The sequence below is a fragment of the Prunus dulcis genome, unplaced genomic scaffold (genome assembly GCF_902201215.1).
Source record: "Prunus dulcis unplaced genomic scaffold, ALMONDv2, whole genome shotgun sequence".
Taxonomy (NCBI): Eukaryota; Viridiplantae; Streptophyta; class Magnoliopsida; order Rosales; family Rosaceae; genus Prunus; species Prunus dulcis.
The window spans coordinates 11556-31440 of NW_023010149.1; the positions used below are offsets into that span (position 1 = coordinate 11556).

General features: G+C 36.1%; 1 pseudogene across 1 annotated transcript; it reads right to left on the reverse strand.

Annotated features, from left to right (window-relative positions):
* Positions 1 to 8014: 8014 nt before the first annotated feature.
* Positions 8015 to 19111, reverse strand: LOC117613025 (annotated as a pseudogene). The gene is made up of 12 exons (XR_004583648.1): positions 18920 to 19111; positions 18549 to 18671; positions 18089 to 18237; positions 17861 to 17996; positions 17336 to 17395; positions 15582 to 15635; positions 11053 to 11057; positions 10756 to 10855; positions 10321 to 10664; positions 9740 to 9889; positions 9172 to 9614; positions 8015 to 8767 (listed from the first exon to the last, which is right to left on the reverse strand). The product of XR_004583648.1 is annotated as an uncharacterized LOC117613025 (transcript).
* Between the last annotated feature and the right edge of the window lie 774 nt (positions 19112 to 19885).

Below are 19885 nucleotides of genomic sequence, written 5' to 3' on the forward strand. Positions count from 1 at the left end.
CAAATTCCGCTTTAGAATCCAAGCCGGACTCTGTGCGTGTTCGACACCTGGCGGATGTCGGGCACAAATGACCTATTTGCCCTTCTATGCAAAGCACGATAAAATAACAAGGTTGACTTCTACCAAAAATTCGGTAGAGTTTCCCTTGTAACTGGCTGAATACCAAACCATTTTCACCTGCCAAACAAGTATATATATATATATCATTATTTTGCTGCATTAGTCTGAAAGTTGTTTAGGTTGCATCCATTTCTAATTTCTTTCTGATCTTCACTCTATTTTATATTCAGTCGTCTTCTATTTATCTCTCTTTGTTCTGTTGGTATCAGAGCCGTAAGTGTTGCGGTCTTTGTCTAAGTCTGCTACTCATCCCCGCCCAAGTGGATGGTTTAAGCATCTGAGTAGAAGGTTTTCATTTTTTCCTTTTCTTCCCTTTTATTCTTTGGGTCCTCTGTTGGTTTTCTCTAAGGTCTGACCCGTGAGTCCTTTTTGCTAGATCACGTAAATCCCAGGGAGGTGGTGTGTGCTGGGCAGGAGACAGAAAATTGAGAAAATTAATAGGTTGCTTAGAGTCTAAACGGTCGGTTTAGGATCTACTGTTTATCTTCTTCCTCGGTCTGTTTAACCTAGTTTCTTGAGTAGTCATGAATAGTTTATTTAGAACGAAGTCTTGTAATTCTGCCAGTTCTAGTGCCAGTATAGGACGTCTTCCAGAGATAGTTAATGAAGAACAATTTGAATATAATTCCAGTAGTAAAGAACAATTAGATTTTAGAGATTGGAATATACCTAAAGTCCCCAGTCAGAAAATCTATAAGAAACATTGGTTGCCTTCTAGTTTCAATAGCACCACACATGTTAAAACAGTTGAACAAGTATACGCCTTAAGCAAAGAACATGAAACTTGCCAGTTGCTTAATCTTGAGTCTATTTTAAAACATAAGAAAGATGGTAATAATTTTCTGCATATTGGTTTAGTTCAAGTTGCTGTCAAACCTCTGACACGGTTAGGATTGAAAGCCTCAATCCTGCTATGTCTTCGCGATGCTAGGTTCACTGAATTTAGCGATAGTACCCTTGGAATCATTGAGTCCAGTCTGTGTAATGGCCCTGTCCATTTTGACTGCTATCCCGATTTCACTGTAAGCCTTAGTGATCCTCATATCCTGAGAACTTTGACTCTGAATATTAAGACTGAAGGTTATAATGTCCTCCCAGGAACCCAACCTTTAGCCCTAGTTTACAGAATCTACTATAAGGTCACAGGAACTAATATGAATTTCCAAGCCCTTAATAAAAGCCCGAAGGATCAAACCGTCCTGATCCAGAGTCATACCTCAGACGCCCATATACAAGTCCCCCATACTATCAAGTGGTCTGAAGTTGCCCTTCCAAAAGATTGGACCTTAGTTACCGAGAGCCAACCAGCTCCGATCCAGCGTAGTCTAAACAATTTAGACTACATCCAACAATACTTAGATGGCACAGTTAAGATTCAGTTCGACAGTCATCCTTTACGAAAGTCTAATGTCCAGTTACAGCAGTTGCCAACCCCTGGTCAGTCCCAGAGGCATGCCCCTGCTCGGCATTCCTTTGCTGCCTCTTCCTCCACTCTAGAACGAGACCTAGAGTTAGAAAAGGCCATGATCGATTTCAAACTTGAGTCTCTGAGAAAAACCTCTCAGGTCACCCAACCTTGCTACAGCACGGTTCCAGTTCAAGAAGACAAGTCAGAGTCACCTGAGTCACCTACCCAGTCTGACTTTGTAGTTGAAAATCAGCTTAGAACCCTCAGTAAAGAATTTGAAATTAATTGGGTAAGTCTAAATCGTCATCTAAAAGCCCCTGAATACAAGCCAAGGCGAGATCTTTATCATCAAGCCTATCCTAATAGCAAACACCGAGATATGATCTTTAAACAATGGAAAGATTATATGCGGTCAGCCAAAGTTGAAATTTTCTACCTTGATTTTATTGAAAGCCGTTATATGACTAGTGATGAATTAAAAACCCTGACTAAAGAAAAATGGAAACTAGTTGATAAATCTGTAGTAGAGTCGAGTCACCCTCCAGTAGAAACAATTATAATAGAACACCAGAAAGCGCCAGTTGCCGCCACTCCTTTCAAAACCTTTGAAAGCAGTGATCCTAATAGAAAACTAATTGAACAAAACAATTACACGAACCAGAGTCTAATCACCATAGGTAAACAATTAGATACAATTGAAACCAAAGTTGATCTACTGAGTCTGCCTGTTGCAGACTCCAGACCCAGGCACAAAGTTGAAAAACCCATAGTTCAATTTCAAGAACTAAAAACAAGTCCAGTTTTAAAAGTTAACTCCACAATGAAAAAGATAGAAGACATGTTAGCACAATTGACCCCGGTCAAGCCCGAGAAAGGTGATACATCTGGTATTAAAACACTAGATGCTTTTGCCACTTCTCATTCTGAGTCCGATACAATAAGTTCAGAAACCAGTAATATTTCTAAAATTGAAAACGCCTTTAGAAATTTAGAAGTCCAAACTGAGCCTAAAGTCAAAAAAATCGAGAAACATATAAGTCCTACCAGTCTTACAAAAAATTGGTACCCCAGACCAACACCTCCAGATATCCGATTTGAAGAGAGAAACTTTCAAACCCAGTTTTCTGTTTCTTCTGATAAATTGTATGAATGGAATATTGATGGTCTTTCTGAGCAAGAAATCCTAAATAAATTGCAACATATGTCCATGGTCGCCAATAGTTACATCACCAATCACAGTTTCAGACAGTCTGAAATTGTCCCTTTGATAGTTACCGGTTTCACTGGTACTCTCAGATATTGGTGGGATAAGCACCTTACCCCTGAGTCTAAAAATCGAATCATTTTTGCTGTAAAACTTAATGAAGACGGTCTCCCTATATTTGACGAACAAATAGGTCAAGGTATAGAAGACGGTGTCAACACTCTGTTTTACACAATAATTGAACATTTCATCGGAACCCCTAGTAACACCACCGCTAGGATCCATGACCAGTTAAGCAATCTTAGATGTCCAAAGTTGTCTGATTTCCGATGGTATAAAGATGTTTTCATTTCTAGAGTCATGCTTAGAGATGATAGTAATCAACCATTCTGGAAAGAAAAGTTCATTAATGGTCTGCCTAATTTATTTGCTCACAAAATACGCATGACACTAAGTAATGAACAAGGTCAAATTGATTGGGATAATTTAACATATGGAAACATTATAAGCACAATTAATCAAGTCGGTATGAAAATGTGTATTGACTTTAAAATCAATCGCCAAATCCAGTCCGATAGAAAGTCAGCCAAGTATGAGTTAGGAAACTTTTGTGAACAATATGGTCTCACTAGTATTCCTCCCTCCAGGAAACATAAGCCTAGTCACCTTAGAAAACGCCATTATTCCGAAGAAGCAGTTTCTCCGAAAAGATGAATTCTATAAGAAAAGAAAGTTCTCCCCTAAAAAGAGTTGGTCGAAACACCCCAAACAAAGTCGCTCTAAGAAAGATAAAAGCAAAGTTAAATGTTTTAAGTGTCAGAAATTTGGTCATTATGCTTCTGAATGCAAAGTAAAAGATGTTATTAAACAATTGCAAATTACAGAAGAAGATAAGAACAAATTAATCCAAGTTTTAGAGTTGCGAGACTCTGAAATGAGTGATGTTGAGTCTTTCGTACCTAGTTCCGATTCTGAGTCCGGCCAGTCTTCAGACTCAAGACATAGTTCACCCCAAGTTCAATTTGGTTGCACTGATAAATGTTGTAATAGGTTAAAATCTATTTTAGTCCTTACTAAACAAGAAGAACAAGAAGAATTACTTGTAGATTTAATAGGAAAAGTTCAGAACCCTGAGTTGAAATCTGAATATTTGAAAAAGCTAAAAAATATCTTAAGTCAGGAAGGTCAGAGTTCACCCTCTCCTCAGCCAATTAGCATCAACACTACGTTAGAAAAATTCAACCGTAGAAAAGATGTCACCCTTCATGACCTCCAATCGGAAGTCAAGCAGGTTAAAAAAGAATTAGTCGAATTAAAACAAATAAGCCAACAATTGCAAGCCGAGAATTATACCATTAAGCAAGATTTATATGACCTACGGCAAGAAACCTGCAAGCCTAGTAATCTTTCAGAAAGTCCTCATCAGTCTGATGATGAACCTTCTGAAGAACAACCAGTTGTCAATTTAATTAAACAAGTTCATCTCAGAAAATGGTATTCAAAGGTCACGATATTTGTTCATGATTTTGAATTTACCACAGTTGCTTTATTCGATTCTGGTGCAGATCTTAACTGTATTCAGGAAGGTCTCATCCCCACTAAGTATTACCAGAAGTCTAGAGAGTCCCTTAGCACTGCCTCCGGGAAGTCTCTCCAATTAAATTTTGAAATACCAAAAGCCCATATTTGCCAAAACAAAATCTGTTTCAAAACTTCATTCGTCTTAGTTAAAAACATCACTGATGAAGTCATCCTAGGATTGCCTTTCCTAGCTTTACTTTATCCTTTCCAGGTAGAATATGATGGCCTCATTTCTACCCATTTAGGAGAAACAGTCAAATTTAAATTTCTGTCAAAACCTGAGTTGCATAATCTGAAAGCTTTACAAAAACAGTCAGTTGCTAAATCTATTCAAGTTATCCGAAAAACTAACCAATTGAAATTTCTTAAAGAAGAAATTAAGTTTAAGAGGGTTGAACAACAACTTGCCGATAAAGCTTTACAGTTAAAAATCCAGTCGTTTGAAAATAAATTAAAAGAAGAAATATGTTCTGATTTGCCTACTGCCTTTTGGTATAGAAAACAGCACGTTGTCTGTCTTCCTTATATCAAAACCTTTAGTGAGAAAAATATTCCCACTAAAGCCAGGCCCATATAGATGAACCAAGAGTTAATGGAATTTTGTAAAAAAGAAATTCATGAGTTGCTTCAGAAAAATATAATTCGCAAAAGTAAATCCCCCTGGTCTTGTCCTGCCTTTTATGTCCAGAAAAATGCTGAACTAGAAAGAGGAGTCCCCAGGTTAGTCATCAATTATAAGCCCCTTAATTCGGTCCTAGAATGGATTAGGTATCCCATACCTAATAAAAGAGACCTCATTAATCGACTAGGAAAAGCAGTTGTCTTCTCCAAATTTGATATGAAAAGTGGTTTCTGGCAAATCCAGATAGATGAGTCAGATAGGTATAAAACTGCATTTGTTACTCCTTTTGGCCATTATGAATGGAATGTCATACCGTTTGGTTTAAAAAATGCCCCCAGTGAGTTTCAGAATATTATGAATGATATCTTCAATCCTTATAGTCATTTCTCGATTGTTTATATTGATGATGTCCTCATTTTTTCTGAGTCAGTTGAACAACATTGGAAACATTTGCATAAATTCCTTCACATAGTCAAACAAAATGGTCTAGTTGTCTCTGCTAAGAAAATTAAATTGTTTCAAACCAATATTAGATTTCTTGGTTTCAATATCTGCCAGTCCCAGATTTCCCCAATTGATCGAGTCATTCAGTTTGCCGATAAATTCCCTGATCAGATTCTTGATAAAAGTCAACTTCAGAGGTTTTTAGGATCTCTAAATCATATCTCTGACTTCTATCCAAATCTGCGAAAACAATGTAAGCAATGAAAACCTTCTACTCAGAGGCTTAAACCAGCCACTTGGGCGGGGATGAGTAGCAGACCTAGACAAAGACCGTAACACTTACGGCTCTGATACCAACAAGGGAAGAACAACAAACAGAGTAATTGAAGAAGACAATGAATAGAGTCAGAGGAAGAACAGAAAATGCAGATTGGATGAAAACCTAAACAACTTTCAGACTAATGCAGCAAATTAATGAATAATGCATAAACTAATGCTTTCAGAAAATAGATAATTTAAAATAACTTTTATTTATACTCACAAAGATTGCAACTGCAATGCTTCAAAGCACAACTGCACGCTATTTACAAGAGTGGTTACAAAGATGAATTCTCCGAAGGATGCATCAGAGGAATTCTTTGAAAACTGAAGAGAGAAAAAATTACATTCTGCTTACAACTGAGGCCGAGGCCATCTTCTATAGAGGAAAGTAACTAAGGTTCCACTAACTATGGTAAAGTAACTGAGTCTGAGGCAACTGTTAGATCACGGGAAAGCAACCTAATTCAACTTTCAATTTTGTCTTTATTCGAAAGATTCTTTTACTGAGGCAGCATTCGGTGGGAAAGCAAACAGTAAAAGCAGATGTTTCTTCCTGTGGCAATTATGGTGTTGGGCAACTTTGGCATGTGAAGGTGTCGGCTACTTTCGGCTACTTTTGGCATGTGAAGATGTCATAAAACATTAATGAGGCCTAGTCAGAATGCAGATCATAGGCATCATAGGGATCTTGACTGTCTTCATACTAGGACTTTGGTTTGACGGAGATGGGATGACAGCTGGAAGACGAGGGGGACCCGTTGTCTTCATCATCATCCATCTGCGAGGCTTGTCTGAGCAACTGGGTAGCGATTTCTCTGAGTTCTGCCTTGGATTTTCCTTCGACTGAGAGGGAAGATCGAACAGATGCAGAGGGAGAGACCGACTGGGGTACTGGTTCAACTGGAAGGTCATTGTAGACATATCTGGCAATTCTTTCAACTTCAAATTTGTCCCACCATTTAATAGAGAACTGGCGGGCAAAAATACGGACATCTTTAGTGACCCTGTAAGACCATTTTAGTATCCAGGGCACCTTGTATCTGGCAATGAATAGCAACTGCTTAGGGAAAAATAAATCAACTGCAGAGAACTTGGCCTTCTTGGTGTAATGGCGGATGAGCTCAAGGATTGCTACTGGAAGTATTTCATCAACTGGACCATGCTTTTCCCACCAATGGAGAAACCAGTATGGGAAAGGACTTTTGAACTTGTTATCAAAATTGATGAACCAGGAATGACTAAAATCTTCAGATTGGTGAAGAAAAATAGTATACCAGGCATCAATATAATCAGAATAATTATATTGTAGTTGGGATTGGAGCAACTTGAGTTCATAAGGGCGACTGCTGAAGGCTTTTTGGCTTATAATCTGGTGAATGTACAAGGAATGATAAAGGATAGTGCCAGGGTTGTCACGATCCTTTATGGGCTTGATTTCAACTAATTTGGCCTCAAGCAGTATATCTCTATAATACTTGAGAGATTTGTAAGGACTGGAAGGCATATAATGGAATCCAGGAGGGAAATAATGACGGGCAATTTCAATTGGGTTGGTATGGATGTCATAAATGGGCTCAATGACAAACAGATGGGAATTACTTTTGGGCAAATAGGGAGATGATTTTTTGTGTATGACTGTGGGTACCGAGGGTCCGGCAGGGATATCAACTGCAAATGGATCATAACTGGCAACTAGGGTAGACTGGTAACTGGGACGAATTTGGCCAACTGTGGATCCTAGAGAGGAGTACCGGTTTGCAACTGACAATGGGGTGGTAAACCCTCTATATATATATATATATCAGTCCTGATCTCTTGGACCCCTGTAGTCCAAGAGATTTATGGTCACTCACCGTTGGATGTAAATTTAACGGTTCACTCATTTATGACTTGAATCGGGTAATAATCATTTATGTCATATTGCATTTATATATATCATTTTGAACCATTGGATTAATATCCAACGGTGGGTGACTACAATCTCTTGGACTCCTGTGGTCCAAGAGATCGGGACTGATATATATATATATATATATATATATATCTCGAATGTATACTCACAAATCTAACTTATTATCTTATACGTACTTCATGCTCAAAGAAAGACTGAAAATATTTCCTTCTTGTGTCTAGCGTTTCCATACGACCCAAAAAAAGACGAGTGTTTCCCGAAAATTAGGTAGATTGCAGAGGTTCAAAAATTCAAGATTCAAAATTAGTAGGAAAAAAAATGCATACATAGGATTATGAAATTCTAATAACTCATCTTTCGAACTATAGTAATCTAAAACCCCCTTTCAGATAATGTTGTTGATTCAAGCACTCAAAGTACGAAGACTTATTGAATCAATATCACCATTACTAAAGTACTTTATTACAAATTTTTCCTAAATTATCATGCATAGATACACATTATTCTGGGGGTAAGGTTGAACATTGAGGACTTGGCTTTCTATTGGATCATATGTTTTCCTGGCTGAAATATAAGACTTGAATAATATGTTGACAAGAACATATCGCACAAGAGTGGACATTGCAAGAAAACGAACAAGACAACTGGAACAAATGCAAAAATAAATATAAATTCCGAGATGAAACGTAATCCGTAGTGACAAGATAAATAGAAGGCTGTGCTGAAGGCTATCATCATGGATGTCATGGAGATGAAGAGTGATGCGAGTCCTACCATTAACTTCAACGGTAAGGATTTGAGAAAATCGTTTTCTGCATACCGCGAGGTGAGGATGTACAAGAACATCAGCATGGAAGTTGAAGAGGAAAAGAGTGCTACTCCATCTGATATGGCAAAGATGAGAAATGCTGTATCTTTTAGGAATTTTGGTGCTCCTGTATTATCAGCTATACCACCTGGTATGCTAAATGCAGCTGAAAACACGACAGTGGTGATAATGGTAGCAACAAGCATGCACAAATTTGCAGTGTTCTTCATCCATGATTCTCCCTCACACAATAACCCCTCATGCTCACTAGTGAATAATTCTCGAGGTGTTTTGCCGTCCTTATTTTTCATATCTATGGACAGAGGTTGAACAATCTTTTTCACTTCCTGTCATAAGAAAAATCGATGATGAAAATTGAAGGACATAAAGATTTTACGCGCAAACGATTGAAACTGTTTAAAATAAATGTAGAAGTAATAAGGAGGCCACCAATACATTCTATCAAGAGCTTACTTTTCATCCCAATCAATTTCATTAGACTTAGATTCAATGTTATTTTATATTGTGCAACGCCTTTTGACAGCTGCTACTATGATAGATAAGAGCTTTTGAGTGTTTGTAATTTAGTCTTCACTTTGTGTTATTGGAAGATAACATGAGTTCGAATCTCGTGGAACTGTACAGTTGTTGAATAAAAAAGAAATGTTTACAAAAAGGGCAATAATGTTTAAAAGAAGACAATTAACACATAATAAAATGGTAAAGATTGTAAGGGTACAAGGAGAGGTACCTCAAACCATACTAACTCTCGCTGCATTTGTAGAGCTGCTCCTGACACAAGATTGAGTTGATTTTGAGGTGCTAGTTTTGCAGCAAGATGTAAAATGTTGTTATTCTCATCATCAGTATATGTCACTATGATGTCTTTGATTGAACCCGTCTCATGTACTAAATTGAAGATACTTGCATGGCGATACAAGACTGCAACATGGAATATAGTCCGATTTTCGTCATCTGTTTCCCATAGTAAATCAGGATAAGCATTAATAAGCACAGACAGGAACTCATAATTTCCTAATCTCGTCGCGTCAAATAGTACTTCCGAAGGTTCTGTGATGAGGCACATGACATCGTCATCGTTGTGCTTCAAGATTTGATTCCAAAGGCATTCGACTAGTTCTAGGGCTTTAGTTTGCTTTGAGCTTTTGTACGAATCCTCAATGCCTGAGACTACTTAATTTTTATGATGTAAAAAGGTTAATAAACAACAAGACCATGATTTCCAAATAAACAAAAACACACAACTAATTATACTACACATGTTAATATCATATATAATTTTCGAAGAATCAACTCACATGAGTTCATGAGCCTACTGCACATTCCTAAAGTACTTCGGCCACCAAATTCTAAAGGCCTTCGAGCCAAGACATGTAAGGCAGTTTCTGCATTGGAATTACGGGCCATTGCTAGTGTTGTATCATCTTCTAGCATCTTCATGGCTAGATCTGCATAATTTCATAGAGATATAAGAAAGAAAGAATGCAAAGAATTTTGAAATAAACCAGTTGTACAAGTTTATTATTAATTAATTCCTCCACTACTAAGTGCACATAAAAATATAGAAGAGATCTTCTTATAGACTTGATGACTAAAATTCAACAGAATTAAAGGGTACATAACATTTAGGCAAAAAAATTTCCAATTAAATTACTAGAATGGGTGGAACTGGTTCTACTATATCTAAGTCAAATAATCTAAGATATGAGTAAAAGAAAATATAAATTAATTGTTTAATATTTAACAAGCTCCACCATTAATTTGATAAATGCTATTAAAAAGAGAGAGAGAGAGAGAGAGAGAGAGAGAGAGAGAGAGAGAGAGAGAGAGAGAGAGAGAGAGAGAATAACACAAGGAAGAAGAATTTTGTGCAACTTACCATAAAGACCAGTATCGATATAAGAAAAAAATAGAGAATTCCGGTTCGTTTCATTTAGTGTTGGATACGTTTTAGGGTATAAGGACCACGCCATTTCAGACCGTTCTAGCAAAGCAGCTATAAAGAGCGGTTTCAGTCCTTTACCAGTTTCAATTGTTGGCAAGAACTTATTTTTTCTGAATCATAATCTTGGCAATTTCTATGGCTCCAGCTTCAGCGGCAAAACTCAATGCAGTGTTTTCTTTCTTGTTGTGAAGTGCAAAGTGTTTTTCATCCATCATTTTGACCAGTTCCTCCACAAAGTGAATATGCCTTGCACATGCTGCAATGTGAAGAGCAGTCTGCTAAAGGAACAAAATATTTCGTGTTAATCCTACAGACAAGGACTTACAACCACACAGAGTCCATTTTCAACAAGAATGCTGCTGCTTTTACCTTTGATAACTCAGAGCATTTATCGTATCCAGGGATTAGGATTTGATTACTTTCAAAACTGTTATTAAAAAAAAGGAATTCTATTTTCCAATATACCGTGCTTCCATTCAATTATACCATGCATGCATATATCCTAGTGTTGTTATAGAAGTTCTTTTCATCGAACAGTTGGTCTGCAGTGTAACGACACGGCACGTTTCACACAGAACTAGCAAGAGTACGTCATAATAACAACTGAAATACAAATGCATAGATACATATATGAACAAACAATGGTACACATAATTTCAAGTATACTTCTCCTGTGTAGGATTTAAAGGAATCAAGTCATATGACGAATTAATTTCTGTTTTTGTTTCCTGTTTTTCGCAAATACACGTTTGTTCCGTGCATCGTTTTCATTTTTCCCTCACAAAATGTTTTCTGAAAACAAATCTAACTTTGTGAACAAAAAGTTGAAAATGATAAAAACTTGTTTTCAGTGTTTTCTAAAGACACGAGAATGCATCCCATCAACAACTCTAGCTCTCTCTCTTGACAACCGATAAACCCACCAACAGGAACAACACCCATCTTCTCTGACCCAAAATCACACAAATCTGTAAACTAAGAAAAAACAAAAACAGAGATTGGAAGAAGAACCACCACATACCCAGCTCAACCACCATCATCACCCAATCGAACCACTACATACCGAGCTCAACCACCATCACCACCCAATCAAACCACCACAACCATTAATTAGTGGAACGAGAGAGAGAGAGAGATGGGTAGGTTTATGGGATTCATGCCATGGAAGGAAGGAGGAGGGGGTGCGGCCTGGGAAGGAAAGGAAGAAGAAGAGAGGAAGAAAAGAAGGAAAAAGAAACGGCCTTGGGAAGGAAAGGACGAAGAAAAGAGGAAGAAAGAAAAAGAGAAAAAAGTAACGGCCACGTGAAGGAAAGGAAGAAGAAAAAGAGGAGGAAAGAAAGAAAAGGAGAAAAAAAAAGGAAAAAAAAAAAAGGGAGGAAGACAAGACACCAAACACCCAATAATTAATAAAGACAAGACGATATTATATGGCCAGTGGCTTCCCCACTGAGAGCCAAGAGACAAAGAGGGTCGACCAAAGCTTATTATAATTGATTGGAAACTTGTTTGAAGCTTCCTCAGTTTCTAGGAATAGTTCAATAGTAGAAGAAGACAAGCTACCGAAAAGAAATGTGAACCTGGAATAGTTCAGAAGTAGAAGTGATTATGTGAAACAATCAAATTGAGAAATTTTATCATGTATATTCTTTTGTCTTTTCTTTTTTGGTTGTTAGATCTACGTTCAAAACGATTAGTTGTCATTGAGTATAGTTCATGTGTTGTTGGTTTTAGATGTAGGTCCTTTGACTTTCATTAATTTTTTTGTTGTGTCGATTTTAATCTTTGAGGTAAATAAGGAAAACACATTGAAAATCCAAAATACAAAATTTGCATAAGCGGTTGAAAAGTTATAGGTCAAAAACTGGACAGATGTCGAAACTGAAAAACATAGGAAGTTCATAATTCATCTCTGCCTAAAATGTGATAAACTGGTGCTACCATGGTGATACAGTGGCAATACAGTAGTGATAAAGGGATGATAGAAATTGATGTTTGTGTTTATTTTGGGTTTCTTGTTTTGATTCATTTCATTTACTTTTCCTTACTCATTTCTAGTTTATAATTGGATGATTAGCACATTAATTTGTGTCAATTATTAATACAACAATTATATAAATCAAGAATAAGGCGAACAACATATCATATCACCAAACATAATCATACCACCAAATATAATCATGCTTTTTTTGAACCCATCACCAAGCATTTTCATATTTATTCATACCATCCTTTCAAAAAAATATTTTTTTGTTACGTATTATTTTTTAAAATTATTTCTTAAAACATGTTACAGTCTAATTATGATGCAGTTGAGTGTCTTTTTTTGAATGGCACATTGTTTTCTTTCTCATCTTCTTCTTCTTTTTGAATGAAGTAGACCCATTTTGGCTCTGTCCGTTGGGCTTAGCTTGACTCGGCCCAATGGGCTTTCTCAAGCCCGGCCCGTTATTGTCTCTCTCCTCTTTAAAGTCCGACCAGGCCAAATCCAAACCCATTAAATTTGGGCCGAGCTAGCCCAGCGCAGCCCATTAACAAGCCCTAATGAAGGCAATTAATTGAATGATAAAACTAAAAAAAAGAAACAAGCAATGAATTATACAAAATCATTATAGTCATAAGCAATTTGTTAATTAATACCTTAAAATCAGATTGTTTTCCGTTTTCACCTCAATCCAATGGGTAGTATGGGAACAAAGAAAAACAAATTTAGTCAGCCTCCTAAAAAGAGAATGTAATCTTATGTGGCAAAATAGTCAAAATCACTTAAATCAAATAGACAAAATAAGAGGATTACATCCAACTATTTTTATAACTTTTGGATTTATTTCAAATTATCTTCTTTTTTTCTATGTTGGCGATACAAGGATCCGTTGGATTTGGTTAGGTAGATTTGGATTTAGAGGCCCAAATCCAAATCCTTTCCATCGTTTTGGACATATTTTAAATTTGACCCATATTTTCATAGGCTTAAAAATAGAACATCTAAACTAAGCATTTGAGAGGATTTCAAGCTTTTAATTTTTACATGTGAGAATGTGAGATGAAAAAACAAAAAGGGAATAGAGGGGAAGATATGAAAAAGAAAACCCGGGGATTTGTTTGTTGTTTGTTGTGGGTTTGAGTTAGCATACACTGTATACATAGGGGGCATGAACGAAAATTGCATTTTCTAACAGAAAGTGTAAAGTATAATAGGCAATTCAGCTTTGATTTATTTATTTTATATTTAGGGTTTTTAGTGGCCATATCCCTACATTTAGACCCAATTTGCATTTAGGTACTCTAATTAATTCACAAAATGGCTTATGTAGTTCCTCAATTCTATTTTCGTTAGTAGTGTTAGTCATGCTGTCACATTTGTTAAATTTTCTAATAAATTTAGAGGGAGGGTGTCAACTTTAAATCTCTTGAATTAAATTTTAATGAGATGGCATCTTGAGGAAAGAAGTCAAGCATATCCTAACAAAGAATCCGGATCCTAATTAGAAAGCACTAATAATGACGGCACGTAATTAACAAAGCCTAAAATTTGTTACATTGCATTTGGATAAAAACAAACAAAATTCATCTTAAATTTGCTTGGACAATATTTTTTGGTGTAACTAGATGTTTCCAAATACTATCCTAGATTCGTAGTCGTGACTTGTAACCAATAGGCCCAATTGCGCCAACAAAATATTTCCCTTGAATCCAACGGCCAAGAGCTTCGCTTCTTGATCTTACTCGGTCCATCCTTTATAAAGCCTCACAACCCCACAATAGAAGCCCAATACCACAAGCAACCACCTGTTTCTCTCTTCTCTCCGTCGTCTCAATCTCTAGAAGAAGCATTCTTAAATCTATATTTCATAATTGTATTTGTTTGACTAGTGTTGTGCTACTGGTGCCATGAAATCATTTGAGCTGAAGGATGAAGCTTCCATTGTCATGATAGACTAGCTACAAGCAACGTTGCTGAGAAGAAGAAGATAGCTTGGAGAGGTATAGCTGCTCCTTCATAGAACTATGAAATTTGAGATGTATATGTTGATCTATGTAACTATTTCTTCTTGTTAGTAGATTGCTAGGTCAAAGTGATGACCTCCAATTTTTCCCAATGGTGGGTTTCTGGGTAAACATTTTGCTGTATTGTTCTTATTATTATGATTAGTCATACTATACCTGCTGTTGCTGAAATGCTGATGAGTGATTCTCACACACCTATCACTCTAGTTGTTGCTAGCACAGGGAATGTCTAGATTGACGGGTCCTTCTGAGTGCCTAGGCTGTCACGTAGTCTTTTTTTAGATTTGCAAGGGGTATGAGATTTGTGATTGAATGTGTATGTTTGGTTGGTCTGCGTTCTTAGGTCTGTGACCTGAGATTGGCTAGTCACACATTGGTTAGGAATACTTTGTTGTCTCACTATGTGAAAATTGACCTTTAGCTTCAGATAATATCCGTTGCTAAAGGTACCTAAGAATCGAAGTATTGGGAACCGATGCATATGATATAGTGATACGCTTAAGATATTATCCGTCAGTAAAGATTATTTACGACTTCGCTATTCACTTAGTCGCTGATGCGTAAGTTGTTAATATGTGCCAAAAGAGCGTTGACCTCCAATGCCTAAACCTTTAATAGCATCAGGGAATATATCAGCACTGATGCTAAATACTCATTATAGCATCAATGGTTTTGTTTGTACTGAAGCATGTTCTGACTTACCATTTCATTAAAGATGCTACTGTTGTTGCAAATTATGGTTTACACATTCATTTTTTGTGCTTATGCTGAAGTGAAAAGCCAACAAATAGTTTGACTTTCTGAAAATATTATTGACCCTTCGGATTATAGGCTTCGGTTCCCACATAGTGCTGATGTTGTTTTTAATTTTTAACTTCAGTTGTTATGGCAAAACTGAGGTGGTTATACACAATAGACATCGTTGTTACTAATAAAGTGTAAGCAATTTCCACGTTTCACATCATATTTTACTTAGTTTCTGTCTCAAAATATAGAGGCATCTCATCCATTTCATATATATTGCCATTGTAACATCAAAAAACATTCTTATATATGTAAAATTATGAGTTCTTCCAGTAAACCAAAATCCATACATCATCCATACATAAATAAGCAAAATACTACCAAAACAAGGAGAATGTTCAAACTCAAATCCACTCTAGCACTTGACATGCCCATTCATCTCAAACCTTGTCCAATTTCATTTGGGTGTAAAATTCGTTCTCTTTCCCACTTCTCGCATACTGAAATGAAATGAAAAGACCATATAAGATTAAGGAAAAACTATATAAAATCTTTACCAAGAAGCTATGCACAATCTTTAACAAGAAGCTAAAGAAAAACTATATAAAATCTTTAACAAGAAGTAGGCCTCATCATTTGGCCCGCTGGCTCATGGGCCAATGGACTTTGAGATGGCCCAGCCCGCCTTGGGCCGGGATAGGCTTGGGTTTGGTTGTCTGAAGCCCGACCTGGCCCGATTAAGCCTAAGAAAGCTCGGCCCGACCCGCCCACAAAAGCCCGGCCCGTTAGGCCCGTATACATATATAATTATGCATAAATAAGAGTTTAAGTTTAGGATTATATCACTTAAATCACATATATAATTTGTTTAATTTCATTTACTTTTATTTTCTCATTCCTAGTTTATAATTGGATGATTAGCATATTAATTTGTGTCAATTATTAATTCAACAATTATATATATATATATATATATATAAATAAGATGAACAACATATCACATCACCAAATATAATCATATCACGAAACATAATCATACCACCAAATATAATCATGCTTTTCTTGAACACATCACCAAATATTTGCATATTTATTCATACCATCCTTCAAAAAAATATTTTTTTGATACTTATTATTTTTTAAAATTATTTCTTAAAACGTATTACGATCTAATTATGTAATAACCTCAAAAATAATACTTGATTTTATTATTTTTGTGGAAAATCTTATAAGTTGTATGACTTTATTGGGTGTTTATGAATTTGGTTTGATGTGAAAATATTGGAATTAAGTGAGTTTAATCTCAAATTTGGACTAAAATGCCCTTATGATTAAGTTTATGATTTTTTTTTAATGAAGTAGGGCCCGTTTAGGCCCGGCCCGTTGGGCTTAGTCCGGTCCGGCCCGATGGGCTTTCTCAAGCCTAGCTCATGGGTAGGGCTTGGACTTTGAATTTTCTAAAAAAACCCGGCCCAACCCGGCCTGATATTTTCTCTCTCTTCTTTAAAGCCCGGCCCAAACCCATTAAATTTGGGTCGGGCTACCCGGCCCCGGCCCATTAACGAGCCCTAACAAGAAGCCATGCACAATCTTTAACAAGAAGCTAAAGAAAAACAAAAATACCATAAAAAAATACAGGAAATTCAACTTCAATTGTTAGAAGATTTCAGACAACAACTTATTATTTTTTTTGTTTTTTTATAGAAACGATTGTATTGATAATCAAGAGGACAAGCTGTCCTCGACTAAACAATAAGAGCAAACACTACTTAATTAAAAGTAGGAAACTAGAACCAAGAAGAAAACCACTGAAGCTACACCCCCCTAAAATTTGCTAGAAAAAACATCTAAGTAAACTTATCTTCAGACAACAACTACTCTAAGGAAACAGAAACTGTAAGAAAGAAATCATGCACATTCTGCAGTAGATTGACCAAACAGAATGGTATATGAAAATACAACAATAAGGTTTTATATTTAACATTCATCCACACAAAAAAAAAAAAAAAAGTCACCTCAAAACTGGAAACATTGCCAGAGCCGAAAAGGAGCAACATCAAACAAAGGAATCAAAAAAATTTGGTATTTCAGCTGAACCCAATCATCCAATCCATAACAAAGACTCAAAAAAACGGAAGCTGTATATAATTTGTATAAGTACCTTAGTTCGAAATGCAAGGGATGAATTTTCACAAATTACCTTCGTGTACCGCATCACACAATAACCACACATCTTTCCATCAGCTTGTTTAGGAGCGCCCTACATTATGCACAAAACACATTCAGCATTTAGTACTTACATTCCCTAAAATTAATCTTACTAAATTATCAAATACACACATACCGAAAGCATAATCCATGTTGATGATCTACACAGGCCTTTCCCCTTTTCAGCATTAAATTGTTTTATTCAAATTTAGCACATAAATAACAGAAGATTTCAGGCTGTAATACAAATGAAAAAGTTGACATATTAAGGAAATAATTAAAAAAGAATGACTTACGCGTTTACAATACGTTTCCACACATCATGAGGGTGACGAGCCCCAAGAGGATCCATGATATACACATTGTCTTTCTCTTCGTCAATGATTGTAAGGATCCAGTGACCCATACATATTAATTGGAAATGTATTAGTAATAGTCATAAATATATATTCTAAAAAACAAACCACTTTACTTACCCAGTATTGTATGGGATCAAAAAGATGCTGTCAATACTAACTTGGTTCAAAGCTTTCACAATGTATTGAACCCTCCCTACCACATTCCGTGACTTCGGATCATGAAAGGTACGACTTGGGTCCATAAATGCAATCATTAGTTTCCATTCTTGGTCTTTTACCAACTTATATAAATAGCTGTTAACCATTATCATAGAGTTAGTGAACTGAAACACATGATTAATATCCAAATATAAACATAAAATTATAAAACACAAAGTGACTATTACCTAATGTAAGCGGTTATTACAGCTTGTCTTATTTCATTCATTTGAATGAAGCTGATAACATCTACTTTTAGGACGTATATCATCTTTTCTACCCCAAATATGTCCTCATCGATATATGAAGCCAGCGTCTGACCTTGGGACATCAGTTTCTGTGCAAAGCCGTATAAAATCTTGCAAGACTTTGGTACTGTTTCCGGGATAGACTGAAACAATGACTTTGCTAATTTTTCCTTTCACATATACCAAAAGGTCACATATATATATATATATATATATTAGGGATAATATGAAATAAAACAAGTTCGAAAGTAAGGTTGTTTACCAGTATATCGTCTATAAAAACTATAAGATCCTCTGGCCAAGCTACTTGAGACCCAACAGCATCCTCAATAGTATTCAACACTCATTTCAGTGGTATTGGTAGTGGAGAAGCTCCATTTATGGCATAATTAACAGAGACTCTTATATTTCCCTCTCCTAAGGGAATATTATGAAGCAGCTGTTGAGGCACATTAATGTCAACAATTGTGCCACTTGCAACAATATTGTCCTTTGAGCTGAAAGCCAATTTGCAATCCTTACCCTAATACACATATAAAAGACATGTAAAAAAAAAACATTAACAATCAAGCATACCTAGCCTTACTTATATCCTAGCCTTAAACTAAATTAAGCATATGCATATTATAAACTAAATGAAATTTAGAAAGCATACATTCAATTCAGTCTTAATATCAAGTTCAAAATCTGTTTTTTAATTTGCAGTGCCTAAATCTAATACTGCAATATTAATAAGTGCATAATATCAAAGTAAATTCAAATAAACATTACCTTGTTTGCCTCAACTTCAGTTTGCCCCACCACATCATCACAACCATCCTCACAAACTTCTTTACCAGCAGCAACTTCCACAAATTTTGATGGTATGTTTGTTGATGCTTTCTCGGACATGGGAGAAATATTTGGAATATGGGTTGAGGTAGATACATTACAGGGTTGACCGGAAATCGCCACCTTCAGCATCTCTATTTGCTTTTGAAGAAGTTCTTGCGCAGCTTAGTGCTTTTTCTGTTGTTCTTCCATCATCTTTTTTGTCTCTTGCAGCAAAACATCTTGTTCTTTCAACATTCCCTTTGACACACACTCCCTCTTTTTCCTAGGAACGTTGAAGAACACACTTGGCTTCACAAAGCCTCCCACACCCCTCACCGTTCCAGCATGTTAGGGGTCCCTAAAGCCATAGCTAGGACATCATTATAACCAGATACGGTTATAAGGCCTTCTTTCTTCTCCTTCAACAATTTTTCCTGATTTAGAAAGATACACACACACACACACACATATATATATTAGAAATATATAATTTTGTCTTACAATTGACTAATTATTTTACATATATACTTACAATTGTTCCAGCCAATTCAGCTACCTCCTCATCAACAATCTTCCCGCTCTTATCTTCACGTGCTACCTTCCATAGAAGAGCTCGATCTACTTCCTCATCCTTTGCCACTATCTTCTTATCTACCTATTCAAAATAAACCAAAGTTAGCACAAAGCAATTTACTCCTACTGACCCAACTATATACAGATTCTCCATATATATATCCCTACTAATTCTTCTACCACTCCAATATATCCTTTACAGCCAATTCTATGATGGTATTTACATTTATTGCGCCTCTCCTTTTGGAGTTCATGGATTTCCTGCATTATAAACAACAATTTATGTCATATTTACAAATCTATGAAAGTTTGTGTCATATTTACAGTTATATGATGGTATTTACAAATCTG